At 41.3% G+C, this 24,421-nt stretch overlaps 1 protein-coding gene across 4 annotated transcripts in view; it reads left to right on the top strand.

Moving 5' to 3' along the window:
* Positions 1 to 24,421, top strand: part of LOC133419306 (urotensin-2 receptor) — a 123,216-nt gene that overhangs the window by 46,624 nt on the left and 52,171 nt on the right. Inside the window, exon 4 of one of the 4 annotated variants that reach the window (XM_061708400.1) lies at positions 5,813 to 6,016. The exons of the other annotated variants lie outside the window; for them this stretch is intronic. The gene's annotated coding sequence lies outside the window, so the exon portion shown is untranslated. Of the gene's footprint in view, positions 1 to 5,812; positions 6,017 to 24,421 lie in introns of those variants that run through there. 4 annotated transcript variants of the gene reach the window in all.

The following is a 24,421-nucleotide window of genomic DNA, read 5'->3' as shown; positions in this document are numbered from 1 at the left end:
GTATGTCTAATACGTTCCTTCTACATGTGCCCACTCTTATTTTATTTAAACATGTTGGTTATTGGTCATTTTCTGCCATCTGAAGTGTGAAAACATCATGTGGGGTGACCGTCCGGCCTTGACTTCTGTTTGGATAACTTGTTTTAAATCACATCAAAACAATTTAAAAATAATGCTTGCCCTATTGGGCATACTTTCAAACTTGTTTTAGATTTATTGACAAAGTTATGGAACATTTGTACACACATTTCAATCATAATACACAAACTAATCTTGTCCGAGTATGTTCATTGTCTGAATTATCCTCTGGGGTGACCATGAAAAAAATACAATTGATGGACTTTTATATTGACAATCATCTCAAAGAGGATGTTGCATCAGCCAGTTACTCCATGAGGGTCCCAGAGAGACAACCTGCAGGTCAGTAGTTTCTCTCTCCTTTACAAATAAATCCTCTTTCTAACTGCTGCAGTGTATACGTCACATTTTGATATCATGTGGGGTGACCACCCTAAAACTGTAAATAATTCGTTTTATTTGCAAATCTATATTTTGAAGGTAAATGTGTTAGTGATATGTGGTGAGAAGTAGCTAGCTTAGATCATATAGCTAACTGTTAGCCTGTTATATTTGATTAAACTTGAAAGCATCATGTGGGGTGACCACCTGTCATGTGGGGTAACCAACAAATGGCAATTCTGTATCAAATTCAAAATTGAATGTCTATCAGTTTTGGTTCAAATATAAATTATTGGTATAGCATGCATAAGTGGATACACCTTGTACACATTTTAAATCAGTTTTATGAATTTTAGAGTAAGTAAGAGGGTGACACTGCCATTATGGATAGAATGTATTTAAAAATGGTTTTCAAAAAATGAAAGGAAAAATGTGTCTATCTTTCTTGAACAGTTAATTTAATTACTGATACTTATTAAAATATAAATTTTGTTATGGAAATCTATTAATTTTGAGATAAATGGTTGCCCCAAATGACGGTTTAAAAACACTAAAATACCTTTGTTTGAAGTTTTCACAGACATGTATGTGTACACTACATTTCAAATGTTTGGAAAATGGCCAAAAATATTTTTATTTTAAGTATTTTAAAAATGGGCTACTCAAAGGCCTTATAAGTCTTTGACCCAAACTTAAATTTCAGCCTGTCATTTTAGAAAAATATACTTGTCACAAAAAAAAAGAATCACTGTGCACAAATCTGAAAGTAATAATACAGTCCCTCTGCAGGGCCTACAGTATGCTGGGCATCACCGGGGCCAGTAAGAGAAGGGCCATCAAGGAGGCCACAGAGGCAGCAGAGGTTGCCTCACGTTGGCTGTGGATCAGGAGAGGAGATCCGTGGGTAGGGTAGCGCTACCTGGACACAAGCTGGGGGATTGATCAACCCTGGCTGGGTCGCCTGGAAGAGAGTGTATGACGTTGAAATGACCCAAAACACTCAATGACCCCAGGTAACATCACTGATGATGTGTCCAGGTTGCATCACTAGTTGATGTATGATACTAAGCTGTAAACTTAAATTTCACTAATAACATGAAATTATGTATTTAACAACATTAATGACAACATTCATCAAGATTCCTTCACATGCTCTGTCAAGTCCATGATGGTGTCATGTCAGTCTCATCACCCTTCAAATAAAGTCAAATTTTGATAATTTTGATAAGACTATAGAGGCCCCAACTGCCAATGATGCCATTGACACCCTGAGAAAAGAAAGGGACAAGTGGAAAGCACGTGCTGAGTTCCTGGAGGAAAAACTTTCAGATGTCACATCAGAACGTGATATTTGCAGGACTCAGCTCTCTGGTGGTGAGTGAAGATTCTAGGCTACTTTCAGGATACTTAAATAAAATGGTCTTGGTTTATTAGCACTGATATAAAAGAGTGAGTGTGAATATGGCTGAGAGAAAAAAAAAAGCACCTGCATAAACATGCTATTCCACTCATCTAATAGGTGAGCGGAGGCTTTCTTTTTATCAGGAAAAAACATTGATTTTCACACACAAATACCAACACCATTTTATGTTGTTCAGCTTTATTATTGCTATGCAAGGTAAGAGATCCAGACATTCACTGAAACTTGATGTGATGAAGCTCTGCTACCCCTGCTAGTTTTGGGGGGGTCACCAGACATAAAACCTGTTTTCTCTGTATTTTGAAGGTAGAGGCTTAGATTTATTAGGAATTTGTGTCAAAAAAAATTATAATAGGTAAGAATTACAGTACATCAAAAATATGTGGTTATAATGGGAGTCAATGGGGCAAATTTGGACATGAAGGTAAAGAGTGTACGTTTTTTAAATGACCTGTCATTGTTCCAAAAATAATAATGCATCAAAATCAATGTTATCAATTATTGACATAGTCAATGCTGTAATATCTTTTACTTTGAACCTAATTTTTTTTTTAAATATTGCATATTTTTTGATTTTCCTATTGAAAAAATCAGGATTTGTAAAAAAGAATATATCAAGATTATAACAAACTTTATATCTATGGCTAGGTCTGAAGTTTTTGAAAAGATTTTATGTGGTGAAAGTGAAAATACATATTTATTTATTACATTTTTATTCCACTTTTATGAGAGGGTAGTCAATGAGGCAAATTTGGACTATGGGTAAAAAGTGTATATTAATTTTAAGGGATGCTCGAGGGTTAAAGAATGATGGGTGTGTACGCTGTGGGTGCGAAAGTTGTGTCATAGCTGTGTTTGTTGTTGTAGGTGTTTGTATACAATAAGCAATCAAACTGATGTAATCAACTATCAATCCTCGCATCCGTAGCTTTGGCATGTCTCAAGGAGGCTCAACACTCCAGAAGAGAAGACAGTGAGGATGAAGCGATGAGTGGATCTGAGATGCAGCATGACAGTGAAGACGACAGTGAGGATGACTCTAAATCCAGCTCTGACTCTAGCTCTGACTCGTCAGAGAGTTCTGATTCATCGCCAGACAGAACGATGAAGAAGAAGGGGTGAGGGAAGAGAAAAAATAATGGAAGAAAGAATAAGGAGAAAAAGGTGAAAAAAAGCAAACATCACCCTCGCCTGCGGGGTATGTGAAGCATATTTATTGGCTGGCTTGGGCTGTATGTGTCTGTTGTCCCTACAAGTAGATCAATCAATCATCATAAACTGACAGGGCTTGAAATTAACTTTTTGACCTACTAGCCAAGTGGCTAGTAGATGAAAAAAGTTATTAGCCAACCAGATTTTTTACTAGCCAAAACCAAAACGTTGCTTTAGTATTGTATTTCGACATCACTAGTATATAGCAGTCATCGTAGAACCATATTACAGCCATCCTGTTTTTCTATACGCTACAATTATCATTCAGTAGTGTACTAATATAATATTGGTGGAAAATGAGATTGCATGATGTGTTCTTGTAAAATGTAACTTCAGTAGTCGCCTACTTAATTGTAAATGTAACATTTATGGAGGAATAAATAGCATTACGCCTTCAAAGTAACACTTTGATCCTGTCCTGTCTGTATATTCTATAATGCAGCAGGTGTATTGTATAAATAATGTGTTTATTATGGGCTGGATAAAAATGTTCAAATGAGAACGAACAAGTGAATTTTTAAAAAAAAGCAGCCTTTTTTATTATTAGCTCAAAAGTGTCTTATTAAGACTACAACAACCAACCTAGCCTGTCTTAAAGGAGACTTATTATGGCATTTAATGGATATTGTCTCTAGTTTTACCGCTTCTAACCTCCTTCTCTATGAGGGATTCTGAGGGGAGGGGAGGCTATGATAATGAGGCTCTGTGCTGATTGGTTGCTTGAATGACGTGTAGCAGGGGAGGGAACAAAGCCTCGCTCCGGGCAGAAGAGCAGCTGCTCCGTACAAGCGTGTCCCATGCGTTGAGACGCAGTTGCTGGGATTTTGTCCCACTCTCGCCTCATCCCGTCTTTTTTGGTCTTCATTTGGCTCTTTTTGAGATATGTTTTCAGTGTTGTCTTCCTCCTTGACCTTGTGCTCGGGTTCAAATTGAAATGGCTGAACAGATGACATGTTTATCCTCTGGATTATCTCGTTGAACAGTCAAAACAGTGTACGGGGGCCAGCAGGTGCAACCGTGTGACGTCACTACCCAGAATGCATTGCGGTGTAAACAACAATGGCGACCTACGAGTTAAATTATATTTTCAAATTTTATAAAAAAGAAGACATCAAAAAAGTTTTTTATATCACATTGTTATAATTGATACCAACATTTATCTTTTAAGACCTACATGTCTTAATAGCCAGGGTTCCCTTTAACACTAACAGTTCTTTACTCCGATTCCTCATCATTTCATTTCTTATGTTACAAGACAAATGAATCATGTTAACTGTAAAGAAATCACAACACTGAATGTTTACAAACGGCAACTTTATTGTTAACAAAAATATAATAACATTTATGCACTATTGCTGGCTCAAGGAAGGACCGTGCATTTGTTCTGAAGGTGTCGTTGAACAGCTTTAGGTGCATGGAAGATCTGAAACCATAAACAGAAAAAAATTACTAATAGAGCTCCGGTGTTACACCGGAGCTAAGTTAAATACTTAGCCCATGCAAAGATCATACTTGTAGACAAATATAAATAACATAAAAAAATAACGTCACTTACCACTGACTCGTGTGCAGTTGCCGGGTCCGTACTGATCCTTTTATGAGGGTAAGTGTCAATGCAAAACCTAATTTGAACTGTCCCTCGTTGTCCAAACAGCCACCGCTTCTAAACAATGGCGGAAGCTCTGGCCGAGGGAGTTAGTTGTGGGCGTGGTTTCAGCAGCGGAGGAGTCCGAGGCGTGGTTTGCATTTTGGTGACGTCACGAAAATGCGCGAATCTGAACGGCTCGTAAAAGTCACATGACACTGGAAGGATCCTCCGGGCGGGGTGAACAGACACTGCACAATTCGGTTGCTTTAGTCCTTCTCTGTGTTGTCAGGGTGAGGGGAGACCACTTTATATATGTTGAAGCAAGAAAACACGTGTTTTTCATAATAGGTCCCCTTTAAGACAACCAACAAGACACCAGCTAAACCATTTAAGGAACTGTACAGTGTGCCCCCTGCTGGTCAAACAGAGACATTGCATTGGTCCATTTTCTCCAGTTGTTCTTCTGAGTGTTTACTATTCATTCTTCAGACTCAGTCTCAGACAGTTCTACTACCTCTTATATTACATCAGGCCTTCTGCTGCTGCAGCCTTCTCCAGACTCTTCTTCAGAGTCAGACTCAGAGAGTTAACCATCGAGAAGAAAAAATAAAAAGGTGCGATGGTGCGCACAGCATTGGGAATCTCAATTGGATTTAGAAATGGCACAACAGTTGGGAATCTCGATTTTTCTAACTAGCCAAGTGGCGAGACAGCTAAAAATCTGTCTCGCCACTTGAGGAATTTGGGTCGCAAGTGGCGAGTGCTAAATTCAAGCCCTGCACGCTGATAGAGGGATGTACTAAAAGGACCAGTACGGTCCAAATCAATGTTAATTTCCAAAAATGATTCACCCCAAATGTGTAAATTTTTATTTAGCATTTCCCCTTCTTTTTCTCCTAATTTAGCCTTGCTAATCCCCTGTGTGTGTCATGGTGTTTCCTTACTATCCATGTACCTTGGTGAAGTTGTGCCAGAAAATCCTTCTACACTGTGTTGAGGTGTCACATATGGGATTAGTATGTCTCGCGGCACATTGAACATTAACAGTATAATACAATGATTTGGTTTTTTCTTCTCATCAATCTCATGATTCAAATGATACATTCCTTCTTGTTCTTGTGTGTTTATATTAGTTGGAGGACCAGGTGATGTGGTGAAGAGGTACAAGGAAGTCCTTGCCATTTTCCAGACGGGGAAGAATATGGCCAAATCCTTCGAGAAGTATGGAGTAGACAGACTTACTATTGTGAAGACTGCAGCGATTGCCGCGCTCGCAATAGCTGCTCCAGAAGAATATGATCAGGTGGAGAAGGGGGGGACGGTGGCAGACTTTGCTAAAAGATGCAAGGAGGTTATAAAGGCCAACAAAGTCATTTCTATTACTATAAATAAAATGAATTACTAATGATTAACTATGGTTAAGTAATGCTTATGAGGCAGTTAAGCATTAATAATGTGTTACCTAAGGGATACATGTGTTACACTTTACAATAAGGGTCCAGAAAGCATTTACTAATGGTTAGGTAATGCTTATGAGCCACTCCTATACATTTATCAAGGTTTATGTCAGGTTACCGTTCATAAGGTTAGGTAAGCTACCTGATAACATACACCAGCAAGTTGATCTCTTGCTAAAAGGGGCTTTTCCAACCTTACTTTGTTCGATCTGCTTACAGGGTTTTTCCTGGCTCAAATTGAGGCGGAGGTGGCACCATCCTGATCATGCGTACACGCGTGCGGGTAAACCGTGCCTTCAACTGGCTCAAGCAAACACTTTTTACGAGCAACATATTTTGTATTTTGGGAGTTCTAATATGATAGAAAAATACCACAATGATCATGTTTATTAACATAAAAAATACAAATATACAAATATAAAAATTCTAACTTACCCAAAAGAAAAATGGAACAAGTGAAAATTTTACCGGCAAATCTCGCAACCAAGTCCAAGGCCTCCTGGGGCCTCATATACAAAGAGTGCGTGGATTTCAACGTGAAACCGTGCGTGGAATTTACAAGTACGCAAAAATTCAGATGTACAAAACTGTGTGTACGCCCAAATCCACGCAGGTTGCTCTGTACATACCAATCAGCGTGGATTTGAGCGCACATGCGGGAGCACAACACTCCTCCCTGTCTCCTCCCTCAAATACATACCTGTATGTTTGAATATGATAATGAAGATAATTATCAATTAAAAACCGCTCAACCTAACAAGAAATTTGCAAAAACAGGTCAAACTAATTAAAAAAAACATCGGCTGTGAGCTGGAATAAATAATTTATTTGGGGGCATTTCTTCCGATTTCAGGTGCAATGCATTATGGGTAATGCTGTTCTTTGCTTTGCGTTGCGTTCCATGAAGTGAGTTTTGGTTTTATTATGATCGTACGGGTTTGTGAATGTTTATGGGCAGCGTTAGTGCATCATTACACTCTGCTTTTCTTGTTTGTATTTTAAGAACCGACACCAGAATTTAAGTTGGTGGATGAAAAACGGCTCCTCGTTCCGCTTTATTGTCATGCATATTATATGCTGACGGATTAAGACCAATGTACACGTTTATTGAGTCTTACATATTGTGGATATCCGCGATCACCTCTCTCATAAGTATAACAATGTGAACAACATGAATTTATATTTAAAACATGAAGCATCACGATTTGATTCCTCCGCTGCAGAAATAAAGACAATTTGTGCCGACTGGATTATCGAGGTGCAAACGTGAGAAATAAAGAGCAAAGTTGCTTTTTTTTCGGAGTGTTGCGTCCGCAGAAGGAGAGACCGGTCTGGGTCTCGGTCCATCACCGGAGAAACACTTTCTGGAGTCCTGCAGCACCTGCAGCTGACTCGATATCAGACTCTGAAAGTTGCCTAAACATTCAATAAAAACTTCTTTCATCATTGCTGAATCACATCAGTTCGTACCAACCAACCTTTCTGTGACACCTTATTTATTTTTTTTAAAGACAACTTTACAGAACCAGTTTTTGCTGCAAAATGTATTTTAATGTATTTCTGTCCAGACACAGTTATGGGATGTTTAGGATCTGGCTTTTATCTCGAGTAGTCGTCCCATACGGTCGTCATGGTGACAGAGATGTCGGACCCATTCAGCAGCTCCAGCTGAAAGCATCATGTTGGTCTGAACCGGAGCAGCTGGTCCAGTTCAGGGCAGAGATCCAGAAGGATCCTCTTGGTACCTAAACCAACTGATGGTCCAGTCTTAGTCCTGGACCAGCAGATCGTGTGATCTGATGCATCAGCAGGTTCCTCTAACCGAGCCAAGGCTGTCATCGGGATTTGCGGGTTCCATCTTTGAGCTCCTGCCTTTAGTTGTATGTTCAGATCATGTGGTTGATTGTGAGATTGTTGCAGCTCCACTCTTGTGTAACTTATCTGGTGATGTCGGGACTGTCATGTCCTTCACGTGGTCGTGAACTTATTGTTGACGTTAAGTTTCCTCATATTCTGCACTTCACTGCATCACCAGTGAGTGTCGCCAACGGACAAAACCTCAGAAAAGTGCGTACACCAGCCTTAATGTGGGAGTGCAGGGCCGCAACTTTCTACGTTCACGTCATTCTTTGTATATCCGTATCCATAAGACGCGCAACACCTCATTTAAATACTGCTGTTTGCACCTGTTATCAATTGCGCACGCAATCTTAGTTGATCACCCGCAAAACACACAACAACAGCACGTGCAAACTTTTTCAGTGCACACGCAATTTAGTACTCTTTATTTAGGATCTTAGAAAATCGGGCCCTTAATGTAACTGATATATCATACCTTCAGATCAGGACTCCTCACTCTGAGTCTGTAGGAGCTCCACTCAGACAGCAGGTCAGATTCCCCCAGTCTTGGAAACTGCTCTGCCAGTGTCCTCATCTCAGCATCCCCCATAATCAGTACCATTTGTCTGAATTTGTCTGGGAGGAACACACTGAAGACAAACCGCTGGTGTTTGGGAATCTCTTCTCAATGTTTTCAGTCAGTGCAGTCAGAAATGGCTCCATCACCTGTAGAAGATTTAACAAATTTTAGAAAAACAGTCCTTCTGTCCACATTACTCAAATACATTGCTAATACTTGCAGTGTTCTTGAACCTCTCCCACACATGCTCTTGGAAATATGCAGGGATTTCTTCTTGCAGAGGCTTCAGGCCAGCGTCAGACTGGAGCCATGCCTGCCAGCGGCCTTTCACCATGTTGCTGTCCTTCAGCTGTGTGAGGGATGATTTCAGCACTGTGACCTGAGATAAAACATAACAGCTCAGCTAGGAATAGCATTTCAATTAACAGGAAAACCAAGGCCTGTGCTATTGATCTCATACCTCCTGCTCCACCTGGGAGAAGAAAAGGTTTCTTTTTTGAAAAACCAAAAACTGCCGGTGGATCTTCTTATGCACAAGTTGCATGAGGCACAGGGCAGGGGGAAAGAACTGGTCCTTTACAAAGGAATACAGTCCTTGAGCTGTTGGCTCATTCCGGGCTTGGAGTGAGAGGTCCGCGATGAGAGCAGGCAGAATCCGGCGCATCACATCTGTAGCTTCCTTATTTGACTCCCATCTGGTAGTATTTCCTCCCTACAAAATACATTGAATTTAGTAAATGACAAAAAAGCAATAATGAATCTGAATAATCTAGCGCTGAATACTGCTAACCTGCAGTTTGATTTGGGGGAGTTCAAAAAGCCTCTCCATTTCCTTAAGACTGCTGGTCCTATTACTGGAGGCCTGGTAGAACAAGAAGATTGTTCCAACAGTCCTGGCATATCTGGTGAGGTATGGTACTCCCTTCTGCCCCTTAATGCAGTCTGACACTGCCAGATTGAGGCGATGGGCCACACAGAGTGCACTGTTATCAGGCCAGGGAACGAGTCTTGGAGTCTCTTACCAACTCCAGCTTTTCTCCCTAAAAGAATAATTCAAAAATAATCACTATGTCAATCTTATCAAATGTTAACTAAAAGGTAAAATCAAAAAAGAAAACTCACCAATCATTACTGCAGCTCCATCACTAGCGAAGGAGGCTAGCTTGTTGGTTGGCAGCGTCTTGTAATGGATGACCCGCAGTATGGTGTCATATAGAGTTGCAGCATCCCCAGAAGACACTTCACCCAAATGCAGCACCTTGGTTTGAACTGCAGCGCTTCCCACTTGGTTCGGTCCTAAGAAGCTAAACATAAAAACCAATATTTAGTTGAAGTATATGTGGTTGAAGTAATTTTATTACACATCAATTTTATTTAATTGTACAAAGTAATCTCACCTCACAACTAGACCCAATTGCTTGGTGACAGAGATGTCAGTGGTCTCATCAACCATTAATCCCCACACTGGGGATTTTGACACCTCTGCCACCAACTGGTCATCCAAAATCTGGCCGATAACCTCCACCATATCATCAATTATATGGCTGCTGGTGTTGGCACTGACCTGGGGGCAAAATAGTAATAAGGTTGGCCTACTTTATAGTAGAATAATTATGTGAAAAATGTTCAATATACAATGACGTGATTAAATAATAATTTACATTCAAACCATCGAAATAAGCACAGCCCAAGCGCTTGCATAAGCGAATAATGGGCTCATAGCTTGTGTGGTGGGGCCACTTTTGTTTGAGGCATTCATATATTATTTTGAAGCAGCCTTCAAGAGCTCTGTGGTCCATGTCCACCTGTGCAGCAATAGCACGCTGCAGTGTCCTCCCTAAAAACACAAACCAATGATTTGTTTTAAAAACTTTAATTTTAGTTTGTAGTAACTTTCATAGTTGAATGTTTTTTTTTTTTCTTTTTTTACAGCAGGTGCTACCTTCTTTAATGCACTTCTCCTTCTCTTCTGCTGCTTTATGAAGGCCCGTCATCTCATGCCTTTTTAATGTGTCCAGCCTGTAGTTGGTAGATGGCTGTCTTACAAGGCCAGCAGCAATTGCCTGCTGCGTGGGGGCACAGTGCTTTTGGCACAAATGACACATCATACCTTCTTCAGGATGCTTGAGCCAGGTAAATAGGTTCAGCCACTGTCGGTCAAACCCACTGGCTCTGTGTTTTTGAGAAGATCTGTAAAGATGAATAAAAAGTCATGTTTAAATCACGTACACGTTGGCTTTGCGTTGATATGCTCCTAATGACTTGGAAATAGAGTAACGTTACCCTCGCCTCGCCAGCTCGTCCTGTACTGCACTCGGACCCTCGCTATCACCGGTCCCTTCCATGTATATTTGTGCACTACTTTCAGCCCTGACAAAATTGCCGCATCTCGTCAGTAACATGATTTATTACTTTTTAACTGCCTTTAACGTTAATTGTCTGCACCGTTTCACCTGCACTCTTGCTTCTCCTCGTCGCAAGGTCGCTTTTTAAAGTAGTTGCTGATTTTGCCAGCCATATCTGCAATGCTTAAACCATTAACGTTACACTGATACCGAGGACACTTTTTTTTTAATTAAACAAGACATGCTTGGATGCAAAAGAAACAATACTTACCTGTTTGAACAGCCAGGGAAAACCAGGACACCGATTTTAAATACCACTGGCGGTAAAACGCAGAAAATTATTCTCGAAATTAGTCTTCTTCTTCTTCTGGTGCACTGTCGTTGAAACAGCGCCCCCACAGCGGTGCGATGCTGTAACTGCAATTAAAATGACATCCATCCAGTCCAACGCCTGCCAGATAATAACAATTTTCATGACGTCGGAGTTTTGAGAGCTGGGGGCGGCACGAAATTAGGCGGAGGCGGCGGCCTCCTAATTTTGAATGCAGGAAAAACCCTGGCTTATAATCACTTGATGAATGGTTTGTTTTTGCATCGAAAACAGACCAAGCATCACAAAACCAGAGGTACCTCTTTTTCTAGATGCAGCTGTATCGCGTTATGAATTGTTCCGCTGTTCACGAAGTCGAGAAATGCAGACTCAACGACTACAATTTGCCCAGGTTTCTCTGTCTGCAGAACAACTCCGAATCATCCCCCTGCAACCTTTACCAACTTGACAGTTGGTATGAGGTGCTTCTGCTAAAAATCACGTCGCAACTACCCCCTTATTTCCATTGGCTGTTTACGGCGCCTCATGTCACAAAACGCTGACTGGACCATTTGCATTCAGTCGGGGAAACCAAGGATTTAATGTGCTTCTATAGCAGTAGTAACTCTCTTTACTCTCAAAGTTCCTGCTGTAATTTTATTGTTTGGTATTGTTGTAGATAAAGGACCTGTAATGTCATAACATTTTGTGTTTTTCACCTACTAAACCTCATTCATGATTTAAAAATCTTCTTGCCAGTTTATTTTTGGCATTTCTGGCTCACAGTTATGCCATTATTGTTTCAGGGATTAAAGTTCTCCGTCTCTAGACGGATTTCCGTCAATTGGAAAATGAGGGAAGGAAAAAAAAAAAAAAAAAAAAAAAGCTTTGCCTGTGCGTTTTGTTGTGGTACAGTTTAGACTAGCCAATTAAATCATGTTAGGCATTAAACTGACGCTGTTGTAAACCAATAAAGCTGCCAGCACCTTGGATTAGCCAATCAAGAACAGAGGAGGCGGTGTTGGATCAGTAAGGGAAACTTTGGAATTTGCGGACAAGGATTGGCTCTAAGGGCTGGGTCGGTCGGGCTGGGGTGCGAAGCGGGGCTGGGCTCGAGCCGCGGCTGGGGGAGCAGTCGCCCCGTCGCCCTCCTCCCCCCGCCGCCGAAGGCGCGGTCGTCCGGCCCGCCTCGCGGGGGGCCTCTGTCCAGCGGCGTTTGCGCGTCGTCGGGCGGGGGTCTTTCATGCGGGGTGGCGTCCGGCGCCGCGCGGAAGGCGGACTGGTGGGGGGGATCGGGCACGGCGGATGGCGGCGGCGGCTCTGGACGCGCGCGGGGCCCTTCTCGCGGATCTCCCCAGCTGCGGCGCCCGTCGGGGACCCGTTAACGCGGGCCCCCCGGCAGGTCCCCTCTAAGTTTACCACCTTTCAGAAATAGAAATAAGGAACGCCTGATTTCAGCAGCGCATGCGCCAAAAAAAGGGACATCCCCAAAACTTCTAAACTGCATAGAAATATATTTATTTTATATGAAAAAACAAAATGCTTTAATTTAAAGTTTAAAGTGCTTTAATAGCATTGGACTTGCACGACTGTACAGACAGACAACCATACCAGTAACTGAAATAGTCTCCTATGCTACGTATGTCCACATCAGCCCAGATGTAGAATATAACCTACAGGTGAAGGTCGGAACATTAGAATATGGTGTAAAAGTTAATTTATTTCAATAATTCAATTTAAAAGGTGAAACTAATATATTACATAGTCTCAATGCATTCAAAGCAAGATATCCTAAGCCTTTATTTGTTATCATTTTGATGGTTGAATTGTTTATTGATTTCATAAAATCAATTTTTTTGAGATTTTTTATTTGGGGTTTTCATAAACTGTGAGCCATAATCACCAAAATGATAACAAATAAAGGCTTGAAGTATCTTACTTCGAATATGGGTAATAAAATATTTGTTTCACCTTTAGTTGAATTTACTACGAATGAAGTTTTGCAATATATTCAACTTTTCCGACCTTCACATGTAGATTATGACATCAATAAATAAGAGCATAATATGTGTCTGTATTGGTTCAATACGGAACGCAACTTTTACGTTTACTTTTTCACAATTACGTATTCCTCGGCCGGCGTCTAGCAGCTAAATTTAGAACTGGTGCGGACCAGGGGAATCCCACTGTTTAATAAAGCAAAGCATCTCGAAGGCCCACGGGGGGTGTTGACGCGATTTTGAAAAACCTTCTTCTCAACAATAACATCATCATCTCTTTGTCTGCACTAACACCATCACTGATTGTCCATGAAACAGTCCAGGATGCTTTCATCACCTTGGCCAAAGCCTTGCCAAGTGCAGTGACATCAGAGCAGCTGGTCAACTGGATGAAGAAGTGCGAGATTACCAGGTTGACTCAGATCTAGGAGAACAGGCCTAAGGCTTTAATGAGAGGACTGCACAAATTGATGTGGACTATAAATTAAAAGCAAACTGACAATAATAAAACTACTCAAAATCACCTTCCTCCTATAAAATGCTATTGGTCTCGAGTATTTAAATAGTGTTGGTTAAAGTCTTCTTACACCTTAAATGCTGTATTAGAAAACAGGAGGGCTAATACAGCATTTGACTTTTTTACTTGAAACTTTTGGGAAGCGGCCGCACGGCAGAAAAGGGGCCATTCTTAAAGTGTGGTGCAGCGCATAGATGGCGGGGGAATATGAACTGGCATGAAAAAAAAATTTCAGTCAAAAATATTTTTTTTGCTTTAATCCCTGTTGTTTACTAATTGATGTACAAGCAACCACCTGCTAAGTAAAATAGTAAATTGAAGCAAAATATCAATTATCTGGGTGTAGCTGTACTATAGGACGACCTTACCTTGAGATGTTACAGGGTCGACACCAGACCACAAGTTTTTTTGCTTTGTTTTTAGGTTCGCCTGATCACATCTCTCAACACATGCATTATTTATCATAAAGAAAATGCGTCATCTGAATTCACTGTATTCAGCAGTAATGGTGTCCCCAAGGCCAAGCAGGGTTAAGACCTGATACCTTCATCCTTCCGCACACCGGAAGAATATCTGAACATCTTAGACCAGGAAAATGAGGAAGATGCATTATTTAAAGTCTCCTGAAACAACGTGTTTGGTGTCTCTCGCTCCCTCAGAGTCCAATGACCTCTCTCTCTCCACCACACAGGTCCTGAAAGTAGCCATGGGAACACAGATCTTCCATTATGGTACAAATAAATCTATGTCCTTATGTTTGCATGTTGATCGTTCGGTTGATACAATCTGCAGAGGCTAATCTGGAGCAATAAATATCAGTCATGTAGCAGCTGTAGAGAGCTGTTGTAATCAATAAGTTGTGTGTTTAATGAAAAACCGGTAAAACTAATATAATGCTACTGTCCTCTCCCTCTCCTCAGCTGTTTAAACTACATGCCCACAGGCAATAAAAAAACATGCCAACTTAGATATAATTACATGTTTAAGACTCACAAGTGTGGAATTTATTCTCTTTTTAGGGGAGGAAAATAAACTACTTGGTTGTTAAAAGCATATTTAAAAAAAAAAATATGAATTATTACTGCAATGATTTCACTCAGTTTTAAAGCAAATCACAGCACCAAATTTGTTCTTTTAAAAGCTTTTCTTGAAGTGTTATATACAGTGAAGTGATGAGTGAATTTGAACCTCAGTGGTCCGTTTGGCTCCCTGTAAATTACATCACCTTCAGGAAAGCAGCAGCATTAACGAAAATGGTTCCAATTATTCTCTAAGAGTGCTTCTTCTTTTAAATATGGGTTGAAATTCTCAACACTTTGGGTCTAAATCTTTTTGCATGAGACTAATACGAGCAGTATGTGTGTCATAGCTTTGAGTCACGCCAAAAGGCCTCGCTTTTTTCTGCACGCTATGTGACAGAAGATTTTAAAAAGGAATTTCCTGACAGGGTCACTTTACTAGCTGGGATGGACCTCCCTCTCCTCGGACCTAATCACCAACTCCATCTTGCATTGATTCTGGTCAATTGTCATGGAAAAGGAATTCGATATCTTTGAGGTTAACGTTGAGTCCTGCAGGAGAGGTGGTAGCTAACAAGAGAAAATGGTTTGTGTCAACTGCTGGGTCCCACCAGGCGTGAAAGTGCAGCAGCCCAGCTGGGCCAGCTGTTAATACTCTGTCCTCAGGACAACCTCAAGTCCCTCTGGGTGTGTTTCGGGAACAAAGCACCTGGCTAGATTTGTGAACTTACAATTTACCTAAATGCTTTAAGCTTGTACGAGAATTGTGGGAGCATGGGGGGTATTCGCACATTGAAAGAGAAAAACAACCCTGTGACTCTGGCTTCCTCCACTTGTTGTACTATATGTACGAGTTCATCTGTCCATTGTGTTTTCTTCTGGGTTTTATTTTGAAGAAAAAAAACAGAATCTCAGTCATTTATGCCCTGCATTCACACATACGCACCGGAAGAATGGGGTGATGTCAAAAGTTGCCATACCGTAGGGTGGTTGTGTTGCCGTGGAGGGGTCACAAGCATCAGCCAATCAGATTGTGGCTGCACAGCGGGTCCTATCCAATGTAAATGTCCATGGAGGTGGGACCTTTTCCTAGTGTATCTTACAGCAGGGATCCTCGATTCCAGTCCTCGTGAGCTGTTGTCCTGCACGTTTTAGATGTTTCTCTGCTTTAACACACCTGATTCTAATTAATGGTCGGCATCAGCATGTCATCAAGCTCTGCACAAATCTGATGATGACGTTTCCGACATTTTCATCACGGTGTGCTGAAGCAGAGAAACATCTACAGGGCTCCAGACTAACTTTTTTCACTAGGAGCACAGTAGCCCCTAACTGAAAATTTTTAGGGGCACAATCAGAAATTTTAGGAGCGCACATCGTTTATCGACACGCTAACCAAATTTTTACATTTCTACTACATTGCAGTGTATTAGTAATACGTATTTCATAATAGATTAATGAATTCAGGGATTAAAGCAAAAAAAATATTTTTGACACTTTAAGAATGGCCTCTTTTTTGCCGTGCGGTCGTTTCCCAAAGTTTTCAAGTAAAAAAAGTTAAATGCTGTATTAGCCCTTCTGTTTTCTGTTTTTTATCACCATTTTATTCGATCCGATCCGATATTAATGTGGGTTAGTGTTATTAAAAATGCTTTTTGAGCTGTTGCCTGAATTATACGACTATAAAATAACTAGTGAAATAATAATTTCACAATAATTATTGTGAAATAACTAAAAAATAAATAACTCAAATGGGTCTTTCAATATCCATTTAAAGTGCAAAAAAGAAGGAAATATCAACAGTTCATGCAGTAAACAAATAATTTTAGCTTGTCTGATTTATTCTGTCATCAGACACACAGCTTGCCATGAAGCATCAGGGATTTTTCAGGTATGGCATGACAAACTGTGTGTCCAATAACAGAAGAAACAAAACAAGCTATGAACTTCATTGAACTTATATAACATTTTGAAATATAAGCTGAAATATCCAAAACACTGAACACTGGTTGTGCACGGGTGGGGGTGTGTATGAGTGTGTATGAGTGCGTCCTTGTCTGTGTGTAACGTGCCTGGCGATTCAATGATCTGCAAGTTTTGCCCGCACACAGTTGACTGGACACGAAAAGATACATGCCAAAAAAGATCACGTAGGCTACTTTAACGGCGAAGTCTGTAGGTGTAATAATCATAATTTTGTATTACAGTACGACGCGCTCTCCTCACGTGGAGCGCGAGAGCGGGGTCTGTTTCTTAACGCAGCTGGTTGTCTGTGCGAGCGGAGATTAACGCATAACGCAGCATAAACACCGACTCAAACAGCAAGTAATTTCCAGCATTAACAGTCCTGCTCAGCCCGTTGTCTGTACGGAGTAAACTTTGGTTCTGCATTTTCTGCGCTGGTTTCTCAGGCGGCCGCTTCCACATGTTTGTTTTCTTCACGAGCGCAGCGGGGGCGGGCGGGGGAAAGAAGCGCAGTGTCCCCGGCTCTTAGCGACCCTTTTTCCAGCATTTTTTCAAAAGAAAAGTTAATTTAGTTCGAGTTTTAAAAACCAGCGCTTTGTTAACGCTACCGCTGCTCTTTGACGCCGTGTTCATTGTTTGATAGTTTCACACAACGCACATGTGTGAATTAAATGACGTGACTACTGGTCCCCCAGTCTCTGACAAGTCAGTCTTCCCTGAGGGACGGGGGGGAACCCGCCCTCCTCTGTTTCTGATTGGCTGATACCAAGGCTCTGGCTAGATTTATTGGTTTACAACAGCGTCAGTTTAATGTCCAACATGATTTAATTGGATATTCTAAAGGCTGATTTATGGTTCCGCGTTACACCAACGCAGAGCCTACGGCGTTGGGTCTGCGTTGGTGTAACGCTGGCAAAAAACACTGGCAAATTTACTGGTCGCACGCGTGCGAGTGGACATGAAATTCAGTCGCACATACTCAAATTTTGGTCGCAAAATGCGAGCATTTGGTCGCAGTCTGGAGCCCTGATCTATAACCTGCAGGACACCGGCCCACAAGGACCGGAATTGAAGACCAGGGTCTTACAGGAAGATATTTGTTTGTTTATTGGCATAATGAAGCCATGTCACCCATGTCATCAAACATGCTGCTGTGTGAGTAGAATATGTCTGAACTTGAACTGATGGGATGTGTGTATCACCGCCACAAAATGGGCCCATCACCTCTCTTTATCAGAGCGGAGCAGCTCTGGGAAGCATACTGTTCTGCGGTGAGACCACTGTCACATACAACGGTGGTTGTAAGTCACAGTGGCTGAAGCGCAGCTGAACTGCAGCACCTCTGGGTCTGGTGGGAGCCAGGGTTTAAGATAACAAGATGCAGGGCTGAGAGGCCAATCCAGGTGTGTTATCATTTCTTTATCTACCAGAGTAACACAGACAGCTTCTCAATAGGAAGTCATCTTGTCCCTTTTGTCCATCATTCTTGCCTCATCCTGTATTAAATTTAAGTTGAGTTTAAACGTATGACCAAGTGTCATTGTGATGATGGCATATTTCCATGCATTTGTTGATTGGCAGTCCTCCACTCATTGTAAGCCAACTAATCCAAGCAGATAAATGAAATAAATTGATGAGAAGGTAGGAATGTGCCACATTCCATTCAGCGCAGTTGTTTAGTCAGGGTACTCAGCAAAGAAATTAGACACGTTAAATTGAAGTCCAATTAAATACAGAACAATTTAATCCAATTATAATACAATTCAATTATCTCTAGTTCAGTATAATGGTAGCCATTAAATGCTCATTTCTAACATCATCTCAGCACACCAAATGGCTGGTAAAGCTTAGCTTTAAAACCAATTTCCCTGAAGCTGGTAAATAATCACATGGTAAAAATACAAAAATGTGGCATGTACACCAGCTACCAGCTGACACATTCTACAAACAGTAGTCTGTCATTGGTTTAAAGCTAAAACCGTACAGATGCCAATGGTGTAAAGATGATCACCCCGACACAAAAATTCAGGTTCAGCAGTTCAAGAGCAAAAAAAAAAAAGGCATCTCCCCTTTCTAGCGTATCTGTGAGTCTTACATTTGTTTTACCATAATAAGTCATAACCCACCGAAAAACCCTACTAGATTCTTGTGATCCCATGTCTCTGTAGCAAATCAAAATTATGTTTGCTGTCTAACTCTGTGGTACGTGTAGTGCGTGTTTAATCCACACCAAACTGGGAGGACCGTTTTATGATCTTGGCTTTGTAGTATAGCTGCTTTAGGAATGACAGGAAAACAAAAATACTGCTTGAAGAACAAGCTTGAGTCTGTTTTGAAGTGAGAAGGTCAAACAGTTATCAAAGCAGCAACAATTAAAACATTTTTTTCCCCAGGTCTAAGAATGCCCTGAGGCTGATGGTAATGTGTAATGTCCTGATCTCAACCAGGACAAATGCCAGATTGCTAATGAGATCATTTCTGTCCAGGGCTCTCAGTTTAAAAGCTGCTCATATCTGAACCTGAATACACAGATAAGGAACAAACAACAAAGACCAAAGCCTCGAATGAAACTAAGCAACTTCTTATTGTTACGGCTGTTTCATCAAGTGTTTTCCTAGTTTCTGTGGTTTTACTCAAGAACACACAGTGTGTTAACACAGTGTTAAAGTGCAGTTTCCATCATCAGAAGACACCAATACTGGGTTACAACTGTGAAACTGACAAACAGGAAAAAATTTACAGACCGAACATTGAAGTGTAAATATCACATTTAGGTCCAGTACAGAACAGTAACCAAAAGGGGCAAATCTTTTCAAAGATTTCATTAAAAAAAAAAAAAAATTGTCATTAGTTAATAAAAATAAATGAATAATTATATATATTTTGGAGAGTGTTACGAGATAACACTAATGTGACCCCGGTTTGAAGAAGTGATACCAGGAGAACTGACACGTGATCACAAGGTGGTGTTTATTTAGGTTTAACTAAAACAAACAAAGCCCAAAAGAACACCAAAACCCAAACCTGTAAACGAGCACAATGATCAACATAAATAACCGAAACAAAGGTCTTCACATACCCAAAGCCACACACACTACTACTACTACTATTACTACTGTCATTTAGCAGATGCTTTTATCCAAAGCGACTTACATCTGAGAGAACAACACAAGCACAAAATCACATAGGAGGGTCCAGCTGGATCAGTACTGGTCAGGCTGCTGAGAGTCCAGTTGGACACAGGTGCTGCCATGCCAGTGCTAGAGTATATATATATATATATATATATATATATATATATATATATATATATATATATAAGAAAACTATGTCTAAGAAGACACCATCTCGCATAAGTGCATAAGTGATGCCGAAGTGCTCCTTAAAGAGCTGCATGCTTTAGGTTGCTCTTAGGTACAGACCCTGCAGATCGGGTTTGGTAGGTCGTTCCACCATTGGGGAACAATGGAGGAGAAGAGTCTGGCTACTGATTTCCCACCACGTTGTGGTGGAGGCACCAGGCATCTTTCACTGGCTGAAATGAGGAAATGTGGAATGATGTTTTATGAGCATTATTCTCATTCACAAAACACTGGCCCATAAAATCTACTGGAGAGGCCTGTCAACATACTTTACTGTTAAGTTTGAGATATTTCAGGTCGAACACAGAAACAAGCAGAAGGCAAGCGGGTAAAGGTGGGTGGTTTATCTGTAAGGAGTGTTTTCTTGCACAAAAAAATCAAAAGGAACTAAACTCCTTGGTTTGAATCCAGCTTCCATCCATAAACAAGGAAAGGCAGTGGCAATGCTATGGTTCGGAGTGGGCTTCTCTGGTGGGTGCAGTAGATATCCTTGGTGAGGATGCTGGTGGCAGTGGCAGACTCAGTGGCGGCTCCAAAACCCAGCAAGGTTTTCGGAAGAGAGGTGAAAAAACAATAGGCTTAAGGTTCCTGAGAACTTGAGGTCATGAATCCAGTAACTTGGCCAGAATTGTCCCACATGAAATAAACAACAATCTAGCAATGAGGAAGCAGGAGACTGGAGCTTAAAACTAAAGAACTAAAACAACATAAAAAGCGCTACTCCACAAAACCCCGGACCCTGAAATGATCAACATTTAGCTGCGACAGAAAACCAAGCAACATAAATCAGTGATCTGACCACAGTAGCCTAACAATCAAATGCTTGTACAAGCCAATCCATCCAGTTTGAAGAAGATGCATCCAGACATTTGACATACACAAATTTATTTTATTTTCAGAAGGTACTAAGTGCTGATAATAACAGCAATAGGACAAACATGGAATACAGTTTGTGTAGAAAACAACGAACATGAGAGGTTTTAGCTATGTGCTCTGACACTGACAGGATCTGTAGAGAAAGGGCACCGTGTATGTTCTCTCAAAGTGAAAGTACAGACTTTTTGTTGCTCCGGTCAAGTGTTACAGATGGTGTTTGTATTTTTATTTTTCCTACTCAAAATGAATATAGCAAAAGATGTTGAATCAATGTTGAATTAAAGCTGCAAGCAGCTATGAACGGACCCTTGCGCGTGCAATTTGCACCAATTAAGGTCAAGGACTCAAAACTAAGTCCGATGACACCACCCACGACCCTCTATGTCAAACCATTCAAAAGTTATGGCAGAGAAAAGTATTCTAGGGGGCGCTGTTGAGCCGTTATGCCACGGCCATTAATGCAAACCATGAAATATCAAATTTATCGCCAGGCCTGGCTTGCGTGCAAAATTTGGTGACTTTTGGGGAACTATCAAATATGGACCAATCAGATGAAGTGGGGGTGTGCTTTTTGGCGTCTAGCGTTGCCACGGTAACGCTTTTGACTGAGAAAAGTAATGCGCGTTTTCGCAAGATGGAGACGCACATTTTGATGTATAACACACCTGGGTGCACGTTACGGTTCGGGCCGTATTAACTGCCGAAGGAATGGCATAAATTTAGCCAAAATTACACGATTAATTCAAAATGGCTGACTTTCTGTTCGGTTTCGGCCATGGTGCCAAGAAACTTTTCTTCAAGTTGCGTAGGTGTGTACCGATTTTCGTGCATGTACGTCAAACCGTATTGTGGGGCTTGAGGACAAAGTTTTCTAGGGGGCGCTGTTGAGCCATTTTGCCACGCCCATTAATGCAAACCATTAAATATCAAATTTTTCGCCAGGCCTGGCTTGCATGCAAAATTTGGTTTGGGGGAAAAAGGCCCTCCTTTCGTCAGAAGGATAAAGAATAAAGAATTCCTACAGATACATAATAGGGCCTTCGGACTGTAAGTGCTCGGGCCCTAATAAAAATAAAAATTCCTACAGATACAACCGGGCCTTTGCACTGTAAATGCTTGGGCCTTAATTATGGTCAAAAACGTTGATTTTTGGTTAAGGTCGACAATTGACAGTGGATCAACCATCAATCAATCATCCAATTCTAATGCCAGCGTTTAATCAATGTTGAATAAACGTATTCTGTTTGTCGCAGACATGGCTTCCACATGGATTCAACATGGATTCAGTGTTTATGCCTAACCATATTTCAGCATTGATTGACTCATATTTTGCTATCAGGGAACTCATTAACCCGCTGTTGCTGCCGTTAAGACTACAGGTTCAATAAATTAATAGTGTGATAGATCATAGAAGACACATTGTACCAGACACAGCAGTTGTGTTGTGTAGCATTGGGATGTCACAGTTAACTTAATATGGCTCATGAGGAATTTTCAGACCTAGACTGCCATGAACATAATGACAAGTATAATTCATTATAGCAAACATAATAATTCAAGATTCCTTATTTTATAAAGAGGACAGCAAATTCTGTTCATAGTATGATTCACATCACAAAATAACTAATGATTAAGGATGGACTATCTAACTATAATAACAAGCTGAAGGTAAACTGGAGAACATTGTGCCACCAGAATTATGTCAGTGTGTGTTGAAGGAAGATTCAGGAGTCAAGACAACTCCAAGACTGTTGGTGAGAAGTGGAAAATATCATTGGGGACCAAGATGGCGTGAGTCAAAGTAGTTTAGAGTGAAAACAGAATATGTGTTTGCAGGGAAATGTCATTTAATGTTAGCACTTGAGGCAATTGATCTACAGCAAAATAATTGCCACTGAAAGCTTCTGACAAGGAAGTGTTGTATAAAAATGAATGTTAGCACAGGCGCATCTTTGTGGTCGCTGTACTTTTGTCATAAGTCTGTTCACCTACGAACATGCAACTACGCAAAAAGAGGCAAGCTCACGGCCTCTGCTTCTAAAGAACTGGACCAGTACTCTGAAAGTTAGAGCCAGCGGCCATGAACTGTCCTCCACACTAGCACTCAGTTGGACATTTATTCTGACATAGGTGAACTGCTTCAAGTACTAACATTAATTGTCTGTCCAGTCAGTCATTCCTTACCTCCTCAGATAAGCATGTAGTTGGACTCCACCACACTTGGTGTCATGTTAGACAGCCAGCTGACCTTTAAGGATCATTTTGCCTCAGTTTCCCGGTCTTGCCGATTCGCTCTTTACAACATCAGGAAAATCAGACCTTACCTGACAGAACATACAGCACAGCTCTTGGTTCAAGCTCTGGTCATGTCATGCATTGATTCCTTGTGGGTCGGCTTTACTGTGTGCTCAGTTAAACCTCTGCAGATGATCCAAAATGCAGCAGCACGTCTGGTCTTCAACCAACCCAAGAGAGCTCATGTCACTCCACTGCTAATCACCCTGCACTGACTTCCAGTTGCAGCACGCATCAAGTTCAAAGCTCTGCTTCTGGCTTACCAAACAACCAACCAAACAGCTCCTGCCTACCTTCACTCCTTCCGGGAGCTACACTCCCTCTCGACAGCTCTGCTCAGCCAGTGAAAGACGCCTGGTGCTTCCACCACAATGTGGCGTGAAATCAGTAACTGGACTCTTCTCCTCCATTGTTCCCCGATGGTGGAACGACCTACCAAACTCTGTCCGATCTGCAGGGTCTGGACCTACTTTTAAGAGCAAGCTAAAGACTCTCTATGTCAAACCATTCAAAGGTTATAGCAGAAAATAGGGACAACCAAGCAGAAGAAGGGGTGGGGCTAATTCAGGTTAATGAAGGTCCAGGACTCAATACCGAGTCCGATGACACCACCCACATGTTTTTATCACAACCCGTTCAAAAGTTATGGTAGATAAAAGTTTTCTAGGGGGCGCTGTTGAGCCATTAGGCCACACCCATTAATGCAAACCATGAAATATCAAATTTATCGCCAGGCCTGGCTTGCGTGCAAAATTTGGTGACTTTTGGGGAACTATCAAATATGGACCAATCAGATGAAGAGGGGGCCCGCTTTTTGGCATCTAGCGTCGCCACGGTAATGCTTTTGAAAGAGAAAAGTAATGCACGTCGTCGGAGGATAATTACGCACATTTTGATGTATAACACACCTGGGTGCACATTACGGTTCGGGCTCTGAAGCGGCTGAAGAAATGGCATAAATTTCGCCAAAATTACGCTGATTCATTCAAAACGTTCAAAATGGCCGACTTCCTGTTCGGTTTCGGCCATGGCGCCAAGAGACTCTTCTTTAAGTTGCGACATGTTACACGTGTGTACCGATTTTCGTGCATGTACGTCAAACCGTATTGTGGGGCTTGAGGCACAAAGTTTTCTAGGGGGGCGCTGTTGAGCCATTTTGCCACGCCCATTAATGCAA

The sequence above is a fragment of the Cololabis saira genome, chromosome 19 (genome assembly GCF_033807715.1).
Source record: "Cololabis saira isolate AMF1-May2022 chromosome 19, fColSai1.1, whole genome shotgun sequence".
In the NCBI taxonomy this organism is placed as follows: domain Eukaryota; kingdom Metazoa; phylum Chordata; class Actinopteri; order Beloniformes; family Belonidae; genus Cololabis; species Cololabis saira.
This window is presented reverse-complemented; position numbering and strand designations above follow the sequence as displayed.